Raw genomic sequence first — 15,932 nt, forward strand, 5'->3', positions numbered from 1 at the left:
CTGGGCACAGGAGGGTCCCAGGGGTGAGGGACCCCAGGCACTGGTGCTGACAGGGCTGTGCCACATTGTCACACCGTCATGTCCTCGGGGAGATGCTGCAGCTCAGCCATGACCTGGAGAGCAAAGGGCACTGCTGCTACCTGCAGTGTGACCTGCAGCTCTTCTGGACATCTTGTACCCGTTGCAACATCTCCCAAAAGACCTCTGAAAAAAGCTTATGGGATCTCTTAAGATAGTTCTTGCATTTTTCCACTAATGACACTCATTCTCCACAGCTGAGGACAGCCAGGCTTTTTGCTATTGGATCTCACAAGTTTACTTTTAATTTCTCATCTGCAGCTCTTTTACTTATGACATTATGTCAGTCGTCCTGAATATGGGAGTTGGATGTGGGAAGCCATTAGCATCAGTTGAAAATGTCATGTCAAGGTTCTCAGCCTGGATTTGTAGAGCTTTAGTTCTATATGCATCCTGTCTGTTGGTATTATGTCACAGAGTAAATCACAGAAAATTTACTAATTTTAATAAAAAAAGTTTAAAATTTTCTGCATCAAAAAATAAATAAATGGTTTTACCCTTTAAACAGTGTTTACTTCCCTAATTTATTGAAAAATTAGGTATTTTTAAAGTTGTTCTCCAGGCCTCCTGAATTTCCTTTCCACCATTAAATTTAACAGACTTCCAGATAGTTTCCATATATCAATATTGCTTGTGTTGGTGGGGTAGAGAATGTTAAGAAATTAATAGCATAGGAAACTTGTGATGCTGTAAATGTTAAGTTCAACCACTGAAATTGCACTTTCAGCAATTTGAGATTAATGACAATTGTCATAAATGTCCTGCTTTTTAAATGTTATGCAAAATATGTTTCCAGACATACAAAGAAAGAAGGCTGGCAATAAAAGTTGACTTATTTGGCTGTTGTTACTAGATTATGCAACACGATTGCTTTTACCTTTCCTTTACAGTTTAACACCTCTGACTATACAAGATTCCTGTAGATGGTTCCACAAATGGACACACATAGGCCATACACAGAGTATATCTTTTATATGCATGTAAAGAACATATAATATTACATAATTATTTAATGAATACATGCAGTGTTCATTGTATATACATGTAAACAGAGTTGTCAGTACCAAGATGTCCCCAGAGTTTGAGGCACCACAATATAAGAAAGACATAAAGTATTAGAGAGTGTCCAAAGGAAGGACACAGAGGTGGTGAAGGGTCTGAAAGGGCCATAGGAGCAGAGGCTGAGGACACTTGGCTTGTTCAGCTGGAGAAGAAGAGACTGAGGTCAGGAGGCTGCAGCTCCTCCCAAGGGACAGCAGAGGGGCAGCTCTGATCTCTGCTCTGCTCTGGGCCAGGGACAGCAGCATGGAGCAGCTGAGCTGGGCCAGGGAGGCTCAGGCTGGATTTTCAGGAAAAGCTCTTCCCCAGAGGTGCTGGCACTGCCCAGGCTCCCCAGGGCATGGGCACAGCCAGAGGCTGCCGGAGCTCCAGGAGCCTTTGGGCAGCGCTGCCAGGGATGGACAGGGTGGGATTGGTGGGGGTCTGGGCAGGGACAAGGGCTGGGATCATCCCTGGGGGTCTCTTTCCCCTCACGAGATTCTGGGTCATTCTATTATCTCATCAGCACTAAGTGGCACATTTCCACATGGGAAAACACTGGAGTGTTTCTTTTCTCCAGGAGGCTGAAAAGTACAATCAAACATTTGTGCAGTGACCTAAATCAGAACAATACAATGGTTTGTAAGACCATGAATTACAAATAAAAACAAGTAAATAAAGCATTCATTTTTGAATCTATTTATTCTAAATGGGTGTTATTCTGCTACATAGTCCCATACTCTCACAGGGAATTAGTTCTTGGCCATTTTTATCCCATGAGCCGTCTTTTTATATGAAAATTAATTTGAAATTAATTGTACAGGAAACTAAAGTTGGGGGAAAAAATTGAAAAATGTCTGAAGGCTTGACGCCTCACTCTCCTGCATGGCTCTTTGCTCAGCTGGACTTTCCAGGTTTTGTCTACACACAGGGCTCTGCAGGACATCCATTCCCAGCACCCACAACCTAAATCCATCTTTGTTCTCCAGCACACTGCTCATCACTTAGTCCCCCCATAAAGTGGGTGTGGAAGCAACCTCCGAGCAACACGGCCATCTTTCCCTTGTGTTGTTTTTTGCATGTTCGGTTTGCACCAGCCAGCTCACACCCTGTGCACATCAAGTGCAGCTTCCCAGCTGCAATTCCTTTCACGGGCTCTTACACAACATCAGCGCAGCAAAGTGCTCATTGGGAACCTTGTAAAAAAGGGGTTGTTGTGGCTTTTTATCCTAAAAGTGAATGCAGAAGCCAGCTGTGTTTGGTTTACGCAGGAAGAGTCTTCCTTCAGTGCATTGGACAATAAAGTTCAACCAGCTTCAAGTTCCACCTCTTCCCTAAAAGCGAGTTCTCAGCTGAAGTAATTGTGTGAAAACAAAAACAAACTGTTACACTCCCTCAAGAAGCCATTAAACATGGCATGGTAAATCAGGAATTTGCATATGGCTGATTGTTTAGTAAACAAACTGTCTCCTGAGAGGACTGCAATTAATCTTTTACATCAAATCTGTTGATTAGTCTTTCTGGGAATAATGCTAGACAATACAAGCCGGTGTAAATCATGATATCACTTTCTTTGAAATTTAGGATTAAATATGGCAATAAACAAAAATTTAAGTGCATTTTTTAAGCTTTGGAATCTTTAGTAAAAAATTATTTCTGCTTTTTACATCAAAAGAAGTTCATGTAACTCTTACCCTTTGGTATTCTTCTATTGGAAAATAAAATTAAGAAATCTGAATTTAACTTTGGATTGTTTAACAACCTACAGGCTGTTGTATTTGTCAATGAGTGTAACATCGAAAGTGTAAAATGAGATGTATGTTTAGATGTACATTACTGCCTGTAATGGGTTTGAACTTTTTTTTTTGCTATTTTTACCAGCACAGCACGAAGGTAGTTGACATTGACCCTGTGCACTAGGGCTAGTGGAAAGGTCCCCTGCACACCACGGGCACCTTAGTGTACCTGACCTGTCCCTCTTGCACCACTGGCATCATGTCACCTGCGGGCCTGAACCCAGGATTTCTCCCAGGGAGGTCATTCAGAAGAGGCAAACTGATAAACCCCTCAGCAGTGCAGGCTGAGACCAGGGTGTGCCTGTGCTCATCACTTGGGCAGTCAGCTGTTGACAGAAGAGGCAATTGTGGAAACAATCTTGATCTCCCAGGGTCACATCTGGGCTCCTGACATCTCTCACAGGCTCATAGCTGGGTGCTGACATCCCTGCCAGCCCTGCAAGACTAGCCCACCCCACAGGCAGCTGGGCAGCTGCATTGCTCTGAGCACAGCAGCACAGCTCTCCCTGGCTTGAGCTCAGACTGTGCTGGGCCTGGGACCCCTTATGGCATTTGGCACACTTACTGCTTTGTATATGTCAGCTTCTTTCCCTGGGTCAGTTATTTTCAGTGATAACCTGTCAAAGGACAAAATCAGTTAGATTGTCATGCTCTTCCTTGCTGTAAGAGAGTCTTGCTGAATTTCCCCGAGTTCCCCAGAGCTGTATCTGGTGTAGACAGAGATCAATCCCCTCCTTGGCATCAGTGCTGTCCCTCTCAGCAGACCCCAGCACCCTCCCTGCATCAGCAGTGCCTGAATCCACACAATATCCCTCTGAGACTACGGGGTCTTTCACATAAGAACTCCAGATAAGCAAAAGTTTCATTTTTGAATAAAGCACCAGGAGAAGAGCCAATGTTTTCATGACATTTGGTTTATCAGCTGTTAATTTCTATCACTCTTGTTCACTTCTGTTTCCCAGAGGCAAAGTGCAGGACAGCCCTAAGAATCTGCAGAGGGAAAGATGACAAAAATATCAGCTATTGTAACCAAAGTCTTCAAGCAGCTAAGTCTGGAAGGTACCATGGAAAGGTTGCTATTTATAGAGACATAGCTGCCAGCTGTCTTAGATTTTAGACTGCAAATATTTATTACAAACTGTTGGGGTGGGTATTGTGAAAATATGTGAAAATAACAAGGTCACATCAAACCTACCAAAGTAATTTGTTGATTATTTTTTTTTTTAAAGGATTAGGTTAGGAAAGTAAAAAGGAAGCAGTGGACTAAAAGCTTTATCATAGTGAAAATATACAAGAGCATTCCTTTTCTCCTGACAATATAGGATAGAAGTGTAAAAGGCTGAGGAATAAGGTGTGTAAAACCACACCATGCACCTGTGTCAGAATTGTAAACCAAACAATCACACTGGAGTGAACTGCAAAATTATAGCACAAGAAATCTATTTTCCCACAGTAAGTCTATCACACCTTTCTAAAAGCAGTGCCAGCCAAAGCATATTCATTTTCCACGTCCCCAAAAAATCTCCAAGACAGCTTTTCTGTGTTTTGTAATTCAGAAAGAAAAACAATCAGATAACAGTGCCAGGCTCAGACCAGGCAGTCCTGGCAGCTCTGCAGGCACTCCAGGAGATGTTTCTGGGGCTCATTGCCTCTGCAGGGCTGGTAAAACCCACCAGCAGCAGCAAATCCTTCAGGAAGATGATCCTATAAGGCACGCAGAGATTAATTTATAGCTGCTGTGCATTCTGACCAGGGCATTGAAAGGACAGCAGATTGCAGCCTCAGTAGGACAGAACACAGAGCTGGAGCTGTCAGGGCACCTGCACCCCTTCACTGGTAGCACAGCCTGCCCTTTTGGGGGCCTAATGACCAATTAGAGCTAATAACATAAATGAGGACTGCTATTTCAGATAGTCAGCTGTGATAAAGCAATGATAGGAAACGTGCTGGGGGCAGCAGCATGGTCAGCACCCCCAGGGCAGGCTAACCAAGCCCCACCAGTGCCACGGGGGGAGCAGGGGTTGTGCCTGGCCCCAAAGGCAGCTCAGGGCAGCACAGAGGGGATCCAGAAGTTCCAGGTGTGCCCCACCTTGGGTTTCTGGGGGTGCCACAGACACCAGCAGCAAACACAGCAGGCACCCACCCATGCAGCTGGATGAGGGCAGGACAGGTGATCTTGGTCTGACCTGCTGCAAGCTGCCCTCTGCAGGGCTGTGCCAGCTGTCACAGCTGGCCCTTGAGACATTTCTCTGTTCCTGCTTTAATGCTTGTGGCTGCCACAGTCCATCAAGAGCCTTGCCAAGAGAAGTCCTGCACAATCACGAGCATTGTGTGAGAAGAGGCTGCTTTTCTTCTACCTTCCCCAAAGAAAAAGGATTGTATCATGAAGTTGGGCATGACAAGGTGATGTGGATTCAAGTTGCCTGCTCCATTCTCTTGGGGGACCAGAGAACAGCAATCACACAAGAAATCCCACGTGAACCATGGATACAGCAGAAAAGAAGAACAATCTGCTGCATCTCTGAAAATGATAGGTAAAATGCAGTACTACCAGACAGGGAGTTCCTACACAGAAATATTGTGTAGACAGTCCTCAATCTCTGGGACAATTCTCTCAAGAGAAGAAGCCAGTTTTTTCATTATGAAAGGACAGTTAGAACAAAGAAAATGAACTCTTTCCCCATATTTCTGTGAGCTAGCTCCTCCCTTACCTGAGATAAAGGTAGGTGAGTCCCAGTGGTTCAGCCTTGAGGCTGCCAAGTTCAGTCTTGCTGCTGCTGCTGGGCTATGAGGCATCTCAGAAAATAACTGAGAAATACCCCGCACGCTTTAGAAGGTGACAAGCTTCTTCTGGAACACCTGCCAAATTCTGCTGCTCTGCATGCCATGAGTCCATGAGCCAGTTCAGAAGCTTGACTTAGTGCAGCTCAAGTGGCTCTTTAAAGATCAACGTAAAGGTAAACACAAAATGTGAGCAGTGATTAAACACTTCAATGGTGATACTTAATTTCTTATTCTCTGGTCTCAGATCACACACTGATGATCCCTTCTCACTTTCAGCAAGCCCCCAAGTGATGGGCAGCTGGAATTGAGTTTTTTCAGGGCAAGCACCTGTGTTCCTCTTTCACAGCCTGCAACCACAGTCTGTTGTGCCCTGGGAGCCCATTATGCTCTGCCATGTGCTGCAGCTACAGTACTAGCCTCTCACCATGCTGGCTAAACCTGCTGTTCCAGGTCCTGGGATGAGCTGTGCCTTCTGTTTCCCTGAGGAGACACCGAGGTAAACCACCTGCCTACAGAGCTACTTAGGGTGGGATGTAGAAGTTCAATTTGAGAGTTTTGTAGTTAACTTTGTTTAAAGAAAAATGCTCAGAAAACTGGTTAAATCATATTAATATCTTTTGCTGAAAGCAGCATTATAAACAGTGACTTTGAAGAAAATCTTCTGCCTAATTATTCCTTTCCTATATAAGTAATCTTTAGGAACTATGGGAAAAGATTTCTAGAAAACATTCTTGTTCTAACTACTTTGGCTTTCACTGAAAAGAAAATATTTCTGCATGTAGTTGGAGAATAAGTTTGGCAGGTATTTCTTTGTCATCACTAAAGTATGAATAGTGACATTCTGGACCAGTGGAGGTCAGGAGAAATTTTGGTGCCATTTTTTTCTATACTCTAGAGTTTCCATTTGAGTGAGGCTGTGGAGGCTGAGAGTTCTTGTATGGCATGTCACTGTCTGGCTGCTGAATGCAACCATGGAAGGATGTCCCAAGAGTGCCAACATTGTCTTCCTAAATTTCAACCCTTATGCATATTTAAAGTTTGGCAATTAGTATAAGGAATCAAAGTAATCTTAATTTGAGGTATTTTAAGTTGCCTCATTAGATTCAATATTAATTTCTTCATCATCTCATCTCAATTACATTTCCATTTCAAATTATTTATCTCTGTTAATTCTAATCAATTTTATATTTTGCTAACAACAAGTATGATCTTGATGGGTGGCTGGAGCACTTGAAGGTCACTGCAGTAGGCAAGTGACCCTGTGACAGACCATGGCACAGCTCTTGTCCTGCACAAGGGAAGTCCCGTGGGAGTGCACAAGCTATCAGCAGATGTGGGTGTTTCTGTTGCTGCACTTTCCTCAGTTCCCAGGTGTGGTGCAGAGGATCGCAAATGGGACATCACGCCATGATCAATATGATCAAGTGAAGCCATTTTATTGTGCAGAAGGCTATATTTATAGTAAGTTCTGCTGTGCACGAGTCTCTAGCTAATACATGATTGGTTAATCCTAACTGTTCACATGTCTAAAATTAAATGCTGATTGGATCACCCGATTCTTCACGCGTCCTGCTTTAGTCATCTGGCCCACCCTGAGTTTTCTTTTTTACTTTCTTGAATTTTGCTGACAGCTTTTGCTGACTCCTCTGACTGTTGTTCTTTTTTCCTGTCATCAAGGACTCACTGACCCCGTTCCTTGAACTGCTTTCTTTGTTACCAGAAGGCTGGATCGTGCATCTGCTGAATGTGTCCATTGTCCTGCAAAAAATCCTCAACGCCCAGGTTTGAAACAACTGTCACAAAAGTAAAGGCTGTTTTTGCTGGATCAAGGACTGAAGATAGTAGTGTCTGGCTTGGCAAGGCTCAGTGTGCAAAGTGGCTCACCTGGCTGCACACATGCAGTCTCACCTTTAATTCCTTTTTCAGCACAGAAAAGGATCCCTGTGTGCCAGCAAAGCTCATGCTGTGTAACTCATGACCAAGGCTGAGCCAGCATGAGAACCACCCTGCACCAGGGCAGCGGGTGTTCTGAGCTATTGACTGGGCTTGCTGCAGCTCCAGGGACCCTGGGGAAATCCACCTCAATTGTATTTAGAATAATAACCCACTGGGCATATTGCATCTCAGGAAGAACTGCCTTCAGGGAAGGAGGTTTGCAAGAGACAACCAAAGCCTGCTGGTTTGAGGACAAGCTGCTTCAGGAGAACCCCTGCAGCTCATTTCTGGTGTCTCCTGCTGTCCCTTGTCCTGAGGTTTTCCTTGTGTCACTGACCATGACCTGGCCAAAAGCTCTTGTAGGTTTCATTTGCATGCTTAAAGCACATTTAAAGAGATGCTGGCATTTTTCCAGAGAAAATGATCTGCTAATATTCTGGATAATGTGTTACACTGTAACATAATGTCAAAATGAAAAATAGCTCTGAACAATCATTACAAGGAAAAATCAAACAATAAAGTACAATCAGCCCTTGAATGTAAAATCACAATTTAAACTCACACTTTATGAAGACATAGGCATAAAAAGAAACAGAAATGCTTAAAATAGTTATGTATTTTAGCAGAATTTAAAGTATGCTTTGATGTCTAAAGTTTTAGCAAGTGAAATAGAAGTACAACACATTATGAGACCACAGTTCCAGAAGCTGGGTTTTGAAAAGAAACTACTATCATGAGATTTCCCATCAGAATCACAAAAATGACAACACTGAGAGTGCCTGCTTCCAGAACTGAAATATTAGCTTTCTGTGAAAATGAAAAAGAAAAGAAAAATCTCTGTTCTATGTTTCTGATGCATTGATAGGCTCCTTCACTTTCAGCTATAGCTATCTAGCCAGGAAAGACAAATGAGAATTTTTGTTAGGAAAATGGATTCAAAGTGCTGTTATTTATAGTTTCTTACTGGCCTATTTATGTTTATGTTGTTACGGTTATGTTGACTGTTAAAAAGTAGTCAACTATCCTATGAGAATTCCAGAGTGTATTATAAAAAGTAAAAATCCCTAAAAGTAGATATTCCCTGTAAATTAAAAATAAACTTACAAAACCACGTAGGTCTTAGAGCTGAAAAGCATGACTGAATTTAAACTTGAAACTTTGAGTGAAATATGTAAAATAGAACATAAGATACTTGAAAAATTATGAATGCCAAAGGATCTGAGTATTGGATCTTTTCTCAAAGAGAATCCTTCTCACTAACATCTACTTGCCAGGAGCTGCAGTGTAGCACCAGGGAGACAAGGGAACCCACCAGTGCTGAAAAGCTCGTGTTTGCACTCAGTAGTGCTCAAAAAAGTGATCTCAACACTCTGTCTCTAGCGACAGCTGTTTCCTCTTAGCACCTGGGGACTGACCTTAAATAACTGATATGTGAACAATTTGAACTCCCCTGGTGTGTGAGAAACCTCTCAAAAGCAGCATAAGCATCAAGCTATGTCTTGCAGCCTTCACTATGGCAGCAAAATATGCAACAGCAGCAAAAAACAATCCACATTGTTTTGAATCTTAGCATAACTCTTTTAGAATCCTTGAATATCACTGTATGAGGTGAATCAAAGAACTGATGAACTACATCCAACATAAACTATAGCAACAGTGTGTTAAATCAATTTCTTTTCAACTCCCTGATAGAGCAACAAATTAAAGCCTCAAACCTTCCCTCTTGAACTTTAATTTTTAAGACAAAAGGGTAATCATTTTCTTTATCTGTGGAGCATTTATTAGCCTCTGTCTTCAACAGTTGTCTCATTTTGACTTCATCACTTGATGGGTCATTTGAGAAATTTACTTTTTCCTGAACCAGTCTACCACTTTTTAGTGCATCACTATTTCTGAAGGGTTTTATCACTATTTCAGAAGTACTTTATAAAGAGCCATCATCACTTGTGATTCTAATTAAAGAAAGTAAATATACAATCCCTTTTGTTTTCTTCTAGCAGGAGAGATTCTTGATGAGAATAAGTCACACTCTAAATAGACTGTCAGTGTATAATTTGGGGGGCTGAGTGACAGTGTCCACAAGCAGTGAATATTTGTCTAAGAAGTAATGGTGACCGACAAGACCTACTTCTTGTGACCATCCTTTTGCAGCTCAGAGCTGGAGTGATGCCAGAAAAACATCTCATGAGGTGGTTAGGCCATGTTTCTCTTCTCTGGCTTTTAGGCACAGACAGGTTCCCTGCATGCACATCCTCTCTTCCAAAGTAGTATTGCAACTCAGCAATAATCAGAAAAAAAAAAAAAGTTTGGCACTAAGAAGCTTTTCTCCTCACCTTATTCTGTGCCCCGCCTGATTCCTAGGCAGGACCTAAATCTGCAAGGGAAAAAGTCCCATTAAATAGCCTTCCATTAATTTGTTTTTTAAAGAAACTTGGAACGGCCTTGCTTTCTTGAAAATCCATCACTCATAACTCCAAAGCAGTTAGCAGTTTTATATCATTAAACATAAAACAAAAATGGAATTAATGTCATAAATAGTTTAATTCAGTCTTCCGTGGCAATCTGTTACTCAAATTAATTAGGAGCAATATGAAGCAGGAGGATGTGAACTGTCATTAGCATCCAGTAGGCTGGTTAATTGAAGCTGTATATTGCATCTTATGCTGCTGGAACCATTCCAATGCCTGAGAGCCAGCAGCCTGAGGTGTGGGGCACTGACAGGGTTCATCCTGGGCTGCCCAGTGTCACATCTGCAGAAATAGGCCTTTCAGTTGCTCTAGCACTGAGAAGTGAAGCGGGCAAGGAGGAATGTCCCATCACAAACCCACAGAGGCATTTCCGTCAGCCTGTCTGTCCTGTGTCCTGGGACCGCCAGCACTGCTGCCATACCTGCTCTAAAGGTTACACACACCAGGACAGTCATATTGCCAGGAAAATAAACACCTGCACGTTTCAAACCCCAGGTTTTATCAGCAACTGAATAAGGGGTTCCCAGACTTTTATTTTGGCTGGAGGAAGCATTCCCTATCACCCTTCTTCATCAGCTTCTCAGCCCTTGCTGTGCTGAGTGGGGTTATAGCAGTAGTCTCTTTGTCAGGCCCTGAACTGTAGTCCTTCAGCTGCTGTCCTCATCACTGGGACACATCACTGGGGCTGAACTGTAGTCCTGCTGTCCTTCAGCTGCTGTCCTCATCACTGGGACACATCACTGGGGCTGAACTGTAGTCCTGCTGTCCTTCAGCTGCTGTCCTCATCACTGGGACACATCACTGGGGCTGAACTGTAGTCCTGCTGTCCTTCAGCTGCTGTCCTCATCACTGGGACACCTCACTGGACACAGCTGACCAGCAGCCAATGGAACAGCAGATACAATGGAGTCTGTCGATGCCCAGGACATCAAGAGCACAAGAGGAAAGTGAATCTGGTTCCGGCAGCATCAGCCCTAAAGCAAGGACTAGAACTAGGCCAAATCCAGTTCTGGAAGAGTGCACTCTCCACACTCTCTCAGCTTCTCCTATACTTGTTTGTGACTTCTGCTGAGCTTCACAGTGAAGGGCAGAACTGGATATCTGCTATCTCCAACACCTGTATGGGCCAGACAGAGTCTGACCCAGCTGGTTCTTGCCAAAATAGAAGCATGGATGTTTGATGATTCATTCAGATGGAAGCATTCTGCTTATAAATGAGATTTAGGAGCAAAGGCAAAACAAAATACTGTAGATACCAAACCAAAACAAATCCATCCAAAACCCTATCACAAAATATCAATGAAAATTTATAAAGGTGGGTAGCCCTATCTGTGAAATGCAGGTCACTTCTTCAGTGGTCATACTGGCACATCAAAGGTGCTGATAAATGCTCTGTATAAAAAGCATTTCTACTGCTAAAGGTGAAACTGCAAACTAAATTAACTCCTATTACAAAAAAAACATTATAATAAAGAAATTTCTTTTTTGTCACTTGTGGCTGGAAAATTATATAGCACAATTAAAATCTTCACTTGTAACAGTGATTCAGTGAGAAGCTTAAGCTGCCAATACTGATGATCAGTGCTAAATTCCTACAGTAATTTTAATTTCTGTCACTTCACTAGAAGAACCCCTATGCTCTTGCTTTAATACAGTAATTACTCTATCCTATGACAAAGAGTTACAAGGTAAGTATTGCTGACTGTGATGCAGGTGGCAAAAGGTTTATTCAAAGGACTTCCACAGTAATTCCCTGGACACCTCCAAGCTTCAGAGATGCCTGCTTTCCCAGTGTCTGTTTCTTCCTTACCTGCACTCACACTTGCTTACATTGTTCTCCGTGATGTTTTCTTCAGTTGGGATTTTGAGCTGTGCAAGGCTCCTTGAAGGTGTGAAATAAAGGTCTGTCAAATTCTTACTGCTGAAAGTTGAATACCACCCAAAAAGGCAGATAGGTTTTGACAGGCTCCAAGCAGCATGTCTTGTGATTTCATTTTGGCAGCCTGAGTTTTATAGATAGTATCCACTTTTTTTAGTCTATAGTAAAGAATACACTTTGTAGCTGCAGAAATCCACCAGTGACTGTAGAATCTCAAATTTACACTTGGAAACACTCATGTGGAAAATGAATGCGGGCCCTTGAAAACTATGTAATGCCAGCAGTCTAGCAAGGAAACTGTGCTTTTGTCAGAAAAACAATCCCATGTAGCAACCAGCTCTAACCCTGCTTATTTCAAAGGAACAAGAACAAATCACTCTTGCAGGAACTGACAGTGTTTGGGGCAGCAGGGCTGGGGCTACCATCCATCACAGGCCACGGCTTCAGCAGTTACAGCCCACCCTGATGTGTTTGAAGGGTGTCATTATCTGGGGGCAGGCAGGTAGTATTCGCTTTTATCATTCTCCACTGTTATTTTGATGAAGTTATTAAGCACTGCTATGAATTTTTATACCCCAGAGTTACTGGGGAACTCAAATAAATAAGTGGATTTGTTCAGTGGAAAGGTACTGGATAAAGAGATATGGAAAGACATTGCTTCAAATTTCATGTCCCGTCAATCAATAATTTCTAAAATAAGATATTTTAAGATATAAGATATTGTATATCTTTTATATCTTAAGCTATCTTCTTCATTTTCCATTGGAAAACTGCAGTTTCACTGGACAATACAATTCTCTGTGCAAAACAACACAAATCCTGCAGTTTCAAAAGCTGAGGTAAGATTCCTCTTCAAGCAGTGATACAGCACAGTTAGTCCTGGAGTGAGAGCTCTGTACTGAGCTGGTGCCAGTACTGCGTGGCTGAGTGACAGTGACAAGGTTCAGCCGCAGGGAGGGCTCGTCCTGGGGCTGCCTGTGCTGGGTGGGTGCCCCCAGCTGGGTGTCACACCCACTTCTCTGGGCACCCACAGAGAAACAAGCTCTGCTCTGCCTCCCCTGTTAGGCTGCGTGAGCCAAGAGCAAAGTACCAGAGAGCACCAGAGACTGACAGCCTTCTTTGGGATAGCAAAGAATAAGACCTGCAGTAAAAATAAAACCAAACCAGAGTTGGGTTGTAAATAATTTAGACCAGATGTTTAAGGGTGTGCCCATATTTAAAACTGTGTGCTCTGCAGCTCCAGCCTTGTGCTCTGATCAGCAGCTCCTTTATGAGTCTTCAGAGTTTCCCACAAGGTTTCTGTGCATTTTAGTCAAGAGCAACAAGGTAAGAATGATGGTTTTTGTATCTATTTGATACTTCAAGTTTATTTACTGGTGTCTCTGTTTTTCAGATAACTCCTGAGCACTTCTTTAATGAAGTTCTTCAGAGATCAACCAGAGTGTACTTGCATGCAGTCAATAAAGCTGTGAAGATTTTAAAGCTAACCAATCCTTTCTACAGACACAACTTTGTAAATTGCTCCTGATATAATTCCTTAGGGTTACTGACTAAGGTTGACATATCTGTGATTCTTCACATGGACAGTGTGAAGCCTTGAAGGTACATAAGAAACCCATAATGCCTGAATGTATCCCTTTTGACTTTCTTCTAGTTTCATTATCATGTTTTCAATGCAAGAGGAAATTATTCAATTATTCAAAAATTGTATAATATACTATAATTTTCCTAATTAATAAAACTGAAATACATTTTTCTCTTCTTTGAGGAACCAAACAGATAATTTTAACTTGTTTAAAAATAAACTTTTAAAATGTGCAAATAGGCTGAGAAGCAGTCTGAATCAGGTAGTGTTATGAAATTTAGCAAGCCAAGTGCAGTCTCCATATTTTCTGCCTACATGAAGTACTCAAGTTTGCACTGTGAACTTGTTTATGTAATGAGTTGTTCAAGAAGCCACCCTGACTCCATATGGTTTTCCTGTGTGACCTCACTGGGCCTATTTGCATTAAATGAATTGTACTATCTCCATTCCAATCTGAATAATAACAGCAACAACAATAATAACAACAATAACAATAATAACAGCTATTGTTTTTAGTATTACTGTTGTTATTACTATCATGGAACATTCTGATTTTTTTAAATGTGAGCATAAGTCAGACACTGCTAGAAGATCCCCACTTTAGTTGTCAAGAAGTTTGTACATATTAACTCAAAGGTGAGAGTGTATTTCTAAAGCAGGGGACAAGACTGTATCTTCCCAACATTCTGCACAGAATAACATGGCAGAAAAGGCTTTGTTAAGGTATCAGATGGACGGGATCTTTTGAAATCTCAATGCCAGATTTTTGCTGCTAGTCTTCAGAAGTACCTAAGTAAGCAGAGATAAGTAAGCTGCTTCTGTATCTGGCTGAGTTCTGTGGGAACAGGAGATTCATGTAGAGAAGGGCCTGGACTCAGTAAAATGACAATTCCCCTCTTGAGAATGGTGCAGGGGACTGTGACACAGTGAAGCCTGGTTGCATTTGAAATTTTCTCAGCACTCCTATGCATGGGGAGCCCCCTGATTGTCACCAGGACCACTTTTCAAAATCATACAAGTACATCTCAAAATGCTTCTTGTGGTTTTGGAGACATATAGGTGTGATGCAAACTCTGCAGGTCCTTGGGATGCTCTGATTACTCCTGACACTATGAGCTAGTGTCTGACAGCTTGGGTTTTGGTATAGTCGCTGCTCTGATGGCTCCTAGACAGGCAGTGCTAAGGCAGGTTCCTGCAGAAACCTGTGTGATCTGTGTGATGTGATTGACATGATTGATGTGATGTGATGTGAAAGCCCAGATAGGTGTAGAGAGAGCACAACTCTTCAGAGCAGCTGCTCTAACTTGATATAAAGTTCTGCCCTGTAGGAAAATTGGCTCCTCCACCAGAGTTTGAACTGTTATACAGTTTTTCTTTTCTTATCTCATGTGTTCTCTTTGCAACAAAAAGCAAACAGTGCTAGACAGTGGGATGACAACCTCAACACTTCAAAATACTGGCACTGAAATACTTGGCTCAAATCTGATCTATATACTTATTAAAATTATATTATGAATTTTTTTAAACTCACTAATAAATACATAAGATCCACAGAAAATGACTTGAACTAGCTGATTTAATAAGTTCAGTTCTCTGAGTTTAGTTTAAAACAAACAAAAAACAAAACAAACAAGCAAAAACCCTAACAAACAAATGAACTACAAGCATGAAAGTCAGTTATTAAAAAGATCCTGCTTGGCAGACTACATATGTTTCTAATCTAGTTCAGAAATTTAGGCGGGATTCTCCAGTCATGTAATAAAGCCAAATACATTTAAATGAGCAGCCAGACACAACATGAATTAATATCCTGCAATCTAATCTAATCTAATCTAATCAGATAACTCATCTAATTGGATGGTGGAGTCAAAGGCTAATTGCTAATTAAGAACCCAGTATCTGTGGAAAATGCCCCTTGCCTCCTCTGGTGAGTGTCCCTCCCCTGGCACAGGGCTCACAAGATCTGGGCTCCTGCTCTGCTGAGCCACGAGGGATTCCAGCTGGAGCAGGGCAGCAGAGCCCCCATCCCAGGGCAGCTCCCTCAGCCCTGGGCTGTCCGGGCAAGCTGGGCTGGGCTGAGCCTGTCCTGAGGGGCACGGATCACCTGTCCAACCCACACCCTGAAACCCTGGGAGCTCCCTGTTTATTCTAGGCTTACCATCACATACCTTTGCCTCTAGTTTGGCCTCTAGTGTGTGTTCTTTCCTGCCAGTTTGAACAGAATGCAAGAATTTATTTCCCAGTTTACTAAAAATTTGAACCAGAATAACAACAAAAACCCCCAAAGGACTCCAATTTGGGTTTAGGATTAGATAGTTTTCAGATGGATGCAACATCTCTGGACAGGAACTTTAAGGTGGCAAATGGAG

General features: G+C 42.3%; 1 long non-coding RNA gene across 1 annotated transcript; it reads left to right on the forward strand.

The window, feature by feature from the left end:
• The first annotated feature begins 5,138 nt into the window (after positions 1-5,138).
• Positions 5,139-15,602, forward strand: LOC146767458 (uncharacterized). The gene is made up of 3 exons (XR_014955881.1): positions 5,139-5,869; positions 6,043-6,192; positions 7,374-15,602. It is a non-coding gene; the product is annotated as an uncharacterized LOC146767458 (long non-coding RNA).
• Positions 15,603-15,932: the final 330 nt, after the last annotated feature.

Source organism: Lonchura striata, chromosome 5, assembly GCF_050655825.1.
Source record: "Lonchura striata isolate lonStrDom1 chromosome 5, ASM5065582v1, whole genome shotgun sequence".
Taxonomy (NCBI): domain Eukaryota; kingdom Metazoa; phylum Chordata; class Aves; order Passeriformes; family Estrildidae; genus Lonchura; species Lonchura striata.